This window comes from Carcharodon carcharias, chromosome 20 (genome assembly GCF_017639515.1).
Source record: "Carcharodon carcharias isolate sCarCar2 chromosome 20, sCarCar2.pri, whole genome shotgun sequence".
Taxonomy (NCBI): domain Eukaryota; kingdom Metazoa; phylum Chordata; class Chondrichthyes; order Lamniformes; family Lamnidae; genus Carcharodon; species Carcharodon carcharias.
In genome coordinates, this window is record NC_054486.1 from 85,277,556 (window position 1) to 85,288,592 (window position 11,037).

An 11,037-nucleotide genomic window follows, 5' to 3' on the forward strand; every position below is an offset into this window, starting at 1 on the left:
TTCCTCAAATGTGTTCAGTGACTTTACCACAGGTTCACCACCCCCTAAGTGAAGAAGTTTTTCCTCATCTCGGTCCTAAATGGCCTACCTCATATCCTGAGACTGTGGCCCCCCTCCCTTCTGCCCCATCCAGTCTGTCCAACCCCTGTGAGAATTTTGTTTCAATGAGATCCCCTCTCATTCTTCTAAACTCCAGAGTCAACCTGATCTCTCCTCATGCGACAATCCTGCCATCCCGGGAATCAGTCTGGTGAACCTTCGCTGCATTCCCTCTATGGCAATTATATCCTTTCTTAGGTAAGGAGACCAAAACTGCACACGATACTCTAGGTGTGGTCTCACCAAGGTCCTGTACAGCTGCAGTAATACATCCTTGCTCCTGGATCCAAGTCCTCTAGCAATGAAGCCAACATACTATTTGCTGCCTTAACTACTTGCTGCACCACATGCTTGCTTTGTGATTGGTGTACAAGGACACCCAGGTCCCTTTGTACATCAACACTTCCCAATCTATCACTATTTAAATAATGCTCTGCCATTTTGGTTTTCCTTAAGTGGATAATTTCACACTTATCCTCATTATACTGCATCTGCCACGTATTTGCCCGCTCACAACTTATCCACATCACCTTGAAGCCTCTTAACATCCTCCTCAGCACTCATTCACACCAAGTTTCATGTCATCAAATTTGGAAATGTTACATTTGGTTCCCTCATCCGAATCATTGATCTATACTGTGAATAGCTGAGGCCTAAATACTGATCCCTGTGTCACCCTACTAATCACCACCTGCCACCCTGAAAAAGACCCATTTATTCCTAATTTCTGTTTCCTGTCTGCTAATCAATTCTCAATCCATGCCAATATATTACTCCCAACCCCATGTGCTTTGACTTTGAACACTAACCTCTTATGAGGGACTTTATCAAAAAAGTTTGAAAATCCAAATACACCACATCCACTATTCTCCCTTATCTTTTCTGCTAGTTGTGTCCTCAATCCTACATGGGATCTAGCTGTGCTGTAGTTAAAATATTTCAACAGTTGTTTATTGCACTAGACTAACTAACACATGCTTAACTGCAGGCAGCCATTATTGAACTAACTTTATTTAACCTCCCCAACAGAGGACAGTATAACAAAATGCCTAGATCTTGCAATCTACTACACGCCCCACTTTAAAGAAGACTTGTTGTACATTAAAATTAAAAACGGTACATGTACATAAGTTCCCAGAATAAAATATGCCTAAACCAACACCAACAAGACCTGAAAATTTGACAGGTCAGATTGCATATTTACCGTGATCACAATCAAAACATATATGTCTGATATTTTCAGAATAATTTACATATGAAAAAGAACTTGTTCTTTCTTAACACTAATATATATTTAACAAGAAATAATGAACAGCTTTCTTTTTTATTCTTATTTACTTTCAATTAACCTATTTGACTTATTTCTCCTTTTATCTAGGTATCTCCTTCCATTTCCATTAGCTTGACTCTGCTCTCTCAACACCAGTGTCTACAAACTCCACTTAATTGTTGGGATTGGAACTTTGAGTAGTCTTAATCCAAGACCCTGTCGTGGTGGATTCTGTAATTCTGGCAAACTTTCAGTTTCTTTTTGATTTTCACTTTCTTTCTAACTTTCACTTTGGGCTGTAGGAGGAATCTGAATTATCGGGGATTTATCCTCTCCCTTTCTAAGGTTTCCTCTTTCAAGCAATGATCTACATGACACTGACGGAGTCTCTCTCCACTCTTCACTGGATATGTGAATGCACCTAGTCTCTTTACAACAACTCCAGTCCTTATCACCTTGGTTTTTCACCATAACCTTCTGACCAGCTCTGAACTCCCATGCCTGGTGTATCATGACTCATCTTCACTTGTCTTGCTTTTCTCTTACTCTTTCTGTTGATGTCAAGCTTAAGCAAACTAAACCATGGCTAGGATTTTACAGTCCCTCCTGCCAGGTGGGATACCACGGTCCTGCTAAACTGAACAGAGATTTAAATGGCTCGCCCCATCTGCCGTGGGGAGATACACCGTGGCAGGGCCATAAAATCCTGGCCCTTGTCCCAGGAATGTGTTTAAACACTAGTAAGATAAGCAACCTGTTGCAGACTGAGGACTTCAGAAGAGCAGAAAATTGTCTAGCCTCAGGGGTTTAGTATAGAATCCAAATCTCAACACTTCTTTGAACCAAATACAATCGTAAGGGCTTGGTGATCAATTAACAAAGTGAACTTCCTATCACACAAGTATGCATGAAACTTAGTAACATCATATTGATCGCAAATGCCTAATTTTGCTCTGACTTTGTTAAAGTATCTGAAGCCTATGCTACAGGCTTCTCCACACTATCTTCCATTATGTGAGATAATAGCACACCTAACCCCTGTGATGAGGCATCACACGCTACAACCAATTCTATTCTTGTGATCACAGTGGGTCAAAACAGCAGCACCAATACTTTCTTCACTTCTTCAAATGCTCTCCGACTCTCCTAAGACCACCCCCAATCTATTCCATCTTTGAGCAGTTGATACAGTGCAGCGAATGTATTAGCACAGTCGAGAATGAACTTAAAATAATACACAACAAAATGAATGTTCTAAATTCTTCGTTCTCTTTGCTTTCAAAATCTCCTCAACCTTCTCCTACATTGGCTGTATATCTTCACCATCTATTTTGTGACTCAGATATGCTACACTTGACACCATGAAACAACACTTGTGGTTTTTAGCTTTGATGCCATACTCTTGAAGTTCACCTAGGACTTTGTTCAACCTTACAATGTGCTCTTTCTCTGTCTTACTGCTAATTAGAATATTATCTAAGAGGCAACAGGCTCCCTTCGTTCCACTTAGACCCTGATCCATGATACTCTGGAACACTATGGAGGTAGTAGACAACCTAAATAGTAACACTTGGTACTGGTACAACCCTTTGTATATGAAAGGTAAGCAGTTCCTAGCTCTTGTCAGTTAATTCTAATTGTAAATTTGCATTTGACAGATCTAACTTACTGAACACCTTTATAATGGCTCAATTAAAAAATAAATCTTCACTGGTAGGCAGTGGGTAAGTATCATTCTTGATTACCTTACTTACTATTTGTTTGCAATCTCCACAAATCTGAATGGACGAGTCTGCTTTTTGAACTGCTACAATGGGTGCAGCCCATTCACAGCTCTTCATCTTCTTAATTGCCTCTGTTGAGCTCTAACTGTGCATAAGGCACTAAGCCCGCCTGCAAAATTGCCTTATGATGCCTAATTTTATCATTTGGTCCTCCTTGCTCAAAGACCACTTTGTGCTCTCTTAGCATTTTCTCAATGTCAGACATATTCTTACTGATGTAAAAACAAAAAACTGCGGATGCTGGAAATCCAAAACGAAAACAGAATTACCTGGAAAAACTCAGCAGGTCTGGCAGCATCGGCGGAGAAGAAAAGAGTTGACATTTCGAGTCCTCATGACCCTTCGACAGAACTAGGTGAATCAGACACAAACCTCCCTGTCGCTTGCCATTTCAACACTCCACCCTGCTCTCTTGCCCACATGTCTGTCCTTGGCTTGCTGCATTGTTCCAGTGAAGCCCAACGCAAACTGGAGGAACAACACCTCATCTTCCGACTAGGCACTTTACAGCCTTCCGGACTGAATATTGAATTCAACAACTTTAGGTCTTGACCTCCCTCCTCCATCCCCACCCCCCTTCTGTTTCTTCCCCCTTCCTTTTGTTTTTTTCCAATAAATTATATAGATTTTTCTTTTTCCCTCCTATTTCCATTATTTTTAAATCTTTTATGCTCCCCCCACCCCCACTAGAGCTATAATTTGAGTGCCCTACCATCCATTCTTAATTAGCACATTCGCTTAGATAATATCACCAACTTCGACACCTATGTGTTCTTTTGTTCTGCCGTCTGTGACATCTTTTGATGATCTGCTTCTATCACTGCTTTTGCCTACAACCACACCACCCCCCTCCACTTCTCCCCCCCCGCACCCCCCCCCCCCCCCCCCCGCCCCCAATCCACCATCTTAAACCAGCTTATATTTCAACCCTTCCTGGGATTCACCTAGTTCTGTCGAAGGGTCATGAGGACTCAAAACGTCAACTCTTCTCCGCCGATGCTGCCAGGCCTGCTGAGTTTTTCCAGGTAATTCTGTTTTTGTTTTATATTCTTACTGATCTCTACTGTAAATCACTCGGCCCAGTTTAATCACCCTTAAGCCAATTCCTTCCCACTCACTCTTACTGTTACCAATGAGAAGTATTAGGTTGTAGCATCATATTCCATCCTAACACTAATTTGACCTAGCATTGAAATGATGAAACAGGCTCAAAGGGTCACATGGCCCTGCTCCTGCTCCTAAATCTTACGTTCTTCTGAAAAGGCAAAGTCCAGTGAAGAAAAATGACTTCTCCATGTCCATTTAGTAGAAAGATTAAGACCATTCTGGCCATTTTCTTGAAAGCTTTGTCCCTTCAATGGCCTTTTTACATATTTTTGGGCAGAATCCGGTCCCATTGGCAGCGGGCGTCATGCGGGCAGGGGGCCGGGTGGGGAACAATTCAGCGGGAGGGGCAGAAATTGGTTTGACGCCGGCGTGAAAGCACAGCATGATCATCCGATGGTGTCCGCCAGGGCGGAACGCAAACCCTACTGGAGGTCGGCATGAACCCGCTTTGCATCCCGCGAATGTGAAGCAAAGTAAGGCCTGACCTGAATCGTGCCCCCATGCCAGATTTACCATGACGCCAGCGGGAATCACGCTGGCCCAGAATACATCTGGACAAGCGTGACGTGCAGAAGTCAGGCGCTCCCGTTAGGGCCTTGCTCAGATCGCAGACATCCAAGGAGCAGAAGATGCTGGAGCCCTACAGCTACCGGACCCTGGAGGAACACTTGCATTGCATGCTGGGTGGATCCTCATGGACATGGCTCCACCGCAAAGCAATTCACAGAAGGTGGGAGGTCTCCGCTGATATCCCGGGTCTACTTCGGAACATCATGGTCTTGGCCATGGGTTGCTACGGATGATCAGCGAGGTGGGAGACAGGAAGGTGTACCGGGTCAGGCTAGGGAGGGGGCAGGGAACGGGGGAGTGGTGGTGGTGGGAGAGGTTGGGAGGGTGGGGAACCAAAGGTGTCGGGGGGGTTTGAGGTGGGAAGGCAGAGTGAGGTTGGGAGGGGGAACGAAAGTGTCGGGGGGGGGGGTGGTAGGTAGGGAGGGAGGAGGAGACAATACGGTGGGGAAGAGGGTGTAATGGGGAGAATGCAGCAAGTTGGGAGGTAGGTGTAATGGAGGGTGGTCGGAGGGGGCAAGGTGTCCGGGGTAATGAGGGGGGAAGTTGTCCGAGGGGGAGGAGTAAGTAAGAGTGGAAGAGGGAGTAAGGGTGGAGGTGAGAGTAAGGGCGGGGGATGTCCAGGTGAACATGCAAGGGAGGGGTCGGTAGAGTCAATGACTGCCTCCTGGGGAGCGAACTAAGGGTGGGAGTGGTAGGAGGGAATGGTGATTGGGAGAGGGGGCAGAGAGCCTGTAGGGTGAGACGATGAGGGTACGTCAGTAGCAGTACAAGGGATGGCAAGGGTGTTTGGTGTGGCCTCTGAGGCAGACCTGGACCCTAGGGGTAGGAAAGAGGAGGTCGGGAAGGTCAATGTGGATAGGGGTGGGATTCTCAGGTAGGTAGGGAACGTGCACATTCACCTGGACATCCTGGAAAGACAAGAGTTCGGGTTGTTGGTGATGGTGGGGAGGTGGAAGGTGATGCCAGAGGGGTCAACAGTGATGGGGGAAAGGACATGAGTGACTGGGAGGGGGGAAAGGACGGAGGAGCTAACAATGTACTTGACCACAACCACGGTTTTTGAAATCGAACGTGAGCAGAGCCTCATGTTGGACGGGCACAGGTGCTGCATGGGAGTGTGATCAGTGGGTGGGCAGAGATGCAGGTCAGCTCAGATGGACAACTGAAAGAGAATCCCTGCAGGCAGCATTGAAAATGCTCAGGATATTGAGGTGAGTGTGATGGATGAAGGTTCTGTGTGTATGGGACAGTGCTTGCACGAGGCTCTGAAAGGCCCTGCCAGACACACTCCTCCCTCCAGAATCGTGGTCCAGCTGCGTGCAGCTGAACTGCTCGTTGGAGGGATGCAGTGGGAGGACTCGCGAAGTCTGTCAATGAAGCTCAAAGGCAACATTACACATTATTTAGTGAAAGTGAATGTATTTTCAGATTATAAAGTGACAAAATATGTTTACCTGAGCAACCACTTGCGATCAGAAATTCTTAACTTTTCTAGGCCTACCACTTCTTCTAGATGCTGCCCTGATATCCACAGCAGGGGTGAAGACAGCCTGTGCAATGGTTGGCCCTGTTATTTCTGATGACTTCAGCGTGGGTCCTCTGGAGAGCCGAGGCCTTGAGGGCCCCGGTTTTCTTTGGCTGCTCTCCTGTGGGCCAGCCACTCCCTCTGCAGTGACAGAGAACGAGGTTGAGGGGGGCACAGGCAAAGGAGCCATGAAGGGGGAGGACAGCCTCTGAGATTCCTAAGTGGATGAGGTGTCCAGCTGCTGCTGCTCCTCCTCCCTTCAGGTGCCTGAGGGCCCTGGCATGAATCCTTGAGGGGAAGAAGCACCTGGATTGATGTCGTGGTGCCCTGTTTCCCTCTTACGTTGCCATTGCAGGAACTCACCCATGGCGTCCGCCATCCTCCCCATTGAGACCTCCGTGCGCAAACATGTGGGCACCACTTCATCAGAGAGCAGGTGGATACACTCCTTCGACTCACGAGCCACTCTGTTTAGGGCTTCCAACAACTCCTCGTGATGCTCCCCTGCCTTCTGCTGACTCTCACCATCTGCTTCGGACCTCACAGATGCCCCTTCCCCAACAGTCCTCCAAATGCCAGGCAACTCAGCTGAACCTGCCTCCTCCTGCTGCGGACACGTGTCCGTGGGGTGACCACCAGACTGTGAACCCGAGCCTGCTCTAGATCTAGGTCCCACTGAGGTGTGTGTCTCTGCGCTGGTGGAGGGTGTGGGTAAGCGCTGTGATGGGTCTTCCAGGCTGCTTATTTCCAGCTCTTCAATGGAGGAGGTGTCCTCTTGGCTGGAGGTGAGGACCTGGCTGGCTGAGGCCGTCAATCACTTGGCAAAACTCCTTGTGAACCAAAGTAGAGATAATTAGTGCATGGCAGCAGAGTCAAAAGCAGGAGAGAGAGCACTCATGTTGCATTGAGAGGGGGATGATGTGGTGCGGGATCCTCACGTGGGTATTTGCCGCCGACCTCACCATCACCACAGGTACAGACCACATCCTCACCAGTCAGCGCGATGGCACGCTCCTCAAAGTGAGTTTAGCTGTACCTCTCCCTGCTGATGTGAGCCAGCTTTCATGCATGAAAACAGATGGAGAGACTGTGAGCAGGACGCATGGCACTGCGTGGAATGTTTGTGGTGAGCAGAGCCATGGACAGGATGAGGACGTGGGCTCCAGAGGATATGATCCTGATGGAGATGTGAGGGTGTGTGTGTGAGTTAGTGGTGTTGTCCCTTGAGGTGTAAGATCCCTGTGGACGTGCGATTGGTTCGGGAATGTGTGAATTGAGAATGATGAGGTGGTTGACTTACCCTAACAGAACAGCTGAGATCATTCGTCCTCTTCCTGCACTGGATGGCTGACATTCTCTCTGTTCTGGTGGTGCTGACCACCACTGCCACCACCTCCCAGGCCGGATTGGTGACTCTGGCGGACCTCCTGCGGCCGGAGCGGGGATACAGGACATTGTGGCAGCCTTCCCCTGCATCTAAAAGGTGCCCCAGAGGGGCGTCATTAAATTTGGGTGCTGCTGTCCTCTTTGCTTTTGGGGCCATCTGTCGCCTGAAGCAGTCCTGGTCTGTAGACATGAAGTGGGTTGCCCTCTGGTCAGCTTTAAATATGGTGCCCAGAGCAAGGAAGCACTGAGGTCACAGCTTGGCAGGCAAATCCGAGCCAGCCCCGCCAGCGATCCGGCGTGTTTCCCATGAATGCATTATTAATGAGGCGGAACACGCCGGGAAGGGGATAATACGGTGCAAAAACGCACCGTTGCGGACAGCAAGTATAACAACTTTTTTCATGCCCGCTACTGCACTTACTGCAATTCTGGGATGATTCCGCCCCATGTATTTGAATAAATGCAGTACAGACCTGTTACCGGTTGCTGATAACTGCCACGGTGCCAATCTGAAAGTTATATTGTAAACGCTAACTCAGCCACTAGATGGCCCAGTATATTGCCTGCAGTCAGGTGAATCTGCTATATTTCATTCTGGCTGTAAAAGGACACATACAGCTGAAAGTGCTGGGTGGCAACAGGCAAACCATAGCTTTACAAACTGGGGTCTTCAAGGGGGGTCCCAAGCAATGTACAAGATAATGAGATTTCTGTCTACAGTTGTAAGCTGTGTCCTAAGAACTCTAAATAGATTTTTTTTTAAGGAGGGATTAAGGCGGTGTCGAATTCAGCAATTTTCCAGAGGTGGAAACAAGTGCTTTTAACAATGGAATGGATGTAGAGTAAAAAGCTCAGCTGAACACACCTGACCTGGCCTGAGTAAGCATTGAGCCGTGCAGCGTAAAATGGAATAGTTTTTGTCCGACTTTAACTCTTTTCTTCTCCGCCGATGCTGCCAGACCTGCTGAGTTTTTCCAGGTAATTCTGTTTTTGTTTTAGTTTTTGTCCGACTGAGCAGTAGGAAGTTATAATTTGTATGGAATTTGATTTTGGACAGACAGCGAAAGTAACAATTCAGTCCATGAGTGGTGGCTCGGAGGTAGAGTTCAGGAGCATCAATACTTGTGAACCCTGTGTACCTGGAGATGATATTGCCAAGGAGCAGGATAAATAGGAGGGACCAAGATTAGAACCCAGAGGTGCCTGTGAGCACAGCAGACAAAACTAAGATAATGAAGCTGGGCAGGATGTGTATGGAACCTGAAGAGACAGTGTCACTGTTAGAAAGTAGGTTTGGTTAACTGTGCCAAAGGTGAGTAACATCAAGGCACAGTCACATAGAATGTCAGTGACTTCAGCTAGCGTAATTTTAATGCCATTGGCTAATGAGGTTTAAGCTGGGAGGGGTGGGTGAGTAGATCAATGATAATAGTGTATTTCTTCTTTAAGTACCATCACAATCTTTATTGGGAAAACCATTTATAGAAAAACGAGGAATAAAATAAAGGTTGAAAACTATTTGAAGCTTTAGGTACTGAAAGATTGTGATTTTCAAAAACTTTTGTACAGCATTTTATTATCTGATTAAATTTGTGATTTTTTTTCCCCAACTATTTTTTGAATAATTTTTTAAAAGTAGTTTTGGTTTTAATTTTAACAACGTTAAACAGTGTAATGAGGTGATTTTTTTTGTTTTAAATAGCTGCACCTCCTAGTAGTAATTCTTAACTCACACCCCAATTTCTGGAGGTAAATACGATAATTAACAGATGCAGTAAAGAGCAGGAATTCAAATAACCAAGATTGATTTGGGTTCTGATAATCTCAATCCTTAAAATGTCAAATAATAATAACTACATCATGATCACTGGTACATATGGTTTCATCCAGATGGGTGTGGAACATTAGATCCCAAATACCCTAAAATTAGGAAAATAATCAGTTGTGTATACACAAAACAATGGTTTACCTTTTAAAAACATACTTTGCAAGAAATGGATGGGCCAATGGTGACCAGGTCAAAAAATACAGAGATGAATGGGATTTTACCAGATTAATTTACATTAATTCCTAATTTAAATTGTCATTGAAATCTACATTGGATTACAGTTTATCTAGTATTAATACCTTTTGCGGTACCGCTCTTAGTATCTCATTCAGAATAGGAAATAGGAATTTTAATTGATTTTTGCTGATAGCATAATTGACCCTTCAAAACACTATTTGTATGTCTTGTAATCTGTGACCTTCGTTAACTTTTAGCTTTTGTCTTTGCTTCATGCGAACAAAGCCTATCGTAGCACTTGCTGCCTAGTTGCTGCAAAAAAATAAATGATCTCTCTTGAAGTATATTCTACTGAACTATTCCTAACTCCCAAATGTTATGAAGGGAAATATCTATATTTAATGGTGTGACCCTGTGACAATATCGAACATATGGTAGGAACTGAGAGCTAACATTTTCTACAGAACCACCCAATGTATGCCAAGACAAGCAGGTGTGCTTCCCCTGGCCCACTGTTCCTGTTCAGGGTTGCACATTGAAGAGCTTTTACAGAAAAAAATTAATTTGGCATGTTCTTCAGATCCTGACAGCCTGTCAGTATCTTACAGGTTGGTCACTGTGCATGAGAAAGTCCTGACAATAAATATTAAGACTATTTGACCACAGTGATTGAGTAAAATTTGACAACAGTGAATGAAATAGCTGTGTCCAACCCTATCCTCAGATGTAAGACACACATGTTCAATTTCCAGTAAATTGAATCAATCACAGTGATTGATTTCTCCCTCTCTCCACCAGCCTAAGAGTGCTAAATGTAATCAATGTACCCAAACTCAGAAAACTCAGCAAAGACCAGGGACCAAACACCGGGCAGAGATTTCCCCACATGAGAGGGGGGTTGGAGTTCAAGAGCGGGAGCGTGGAGGCGCACCTCTGATTGACGCCCCCAATCAGGGGCATACCACCTTTTTATACGGGCGGGCCTTAATTGGCCCGCCCAGCGTGATGTCCACCAGGAAGCGCTATGCGCTCCCTGTGCGGGCAGAGGGGGATTCCCTGAGCCAAGAGTGCGCTCTTTCACACCTGTGCATGAAACAGTGCACTCATCTCCCTGAGGCTAAGTGCTGCATTAGAAACTATTGAAAACAGAGAAAAAAAAAATCCCAGACATGTCCATCACTTTCAGTTTCACTTTTATTAAAAACTTATAAATATACATGAAACATCACCCCGCCCATGGATGAGGTTTCATGCTTTTTCCAATGCCCGCCAGGGCTCCCGGCCTGCCCGC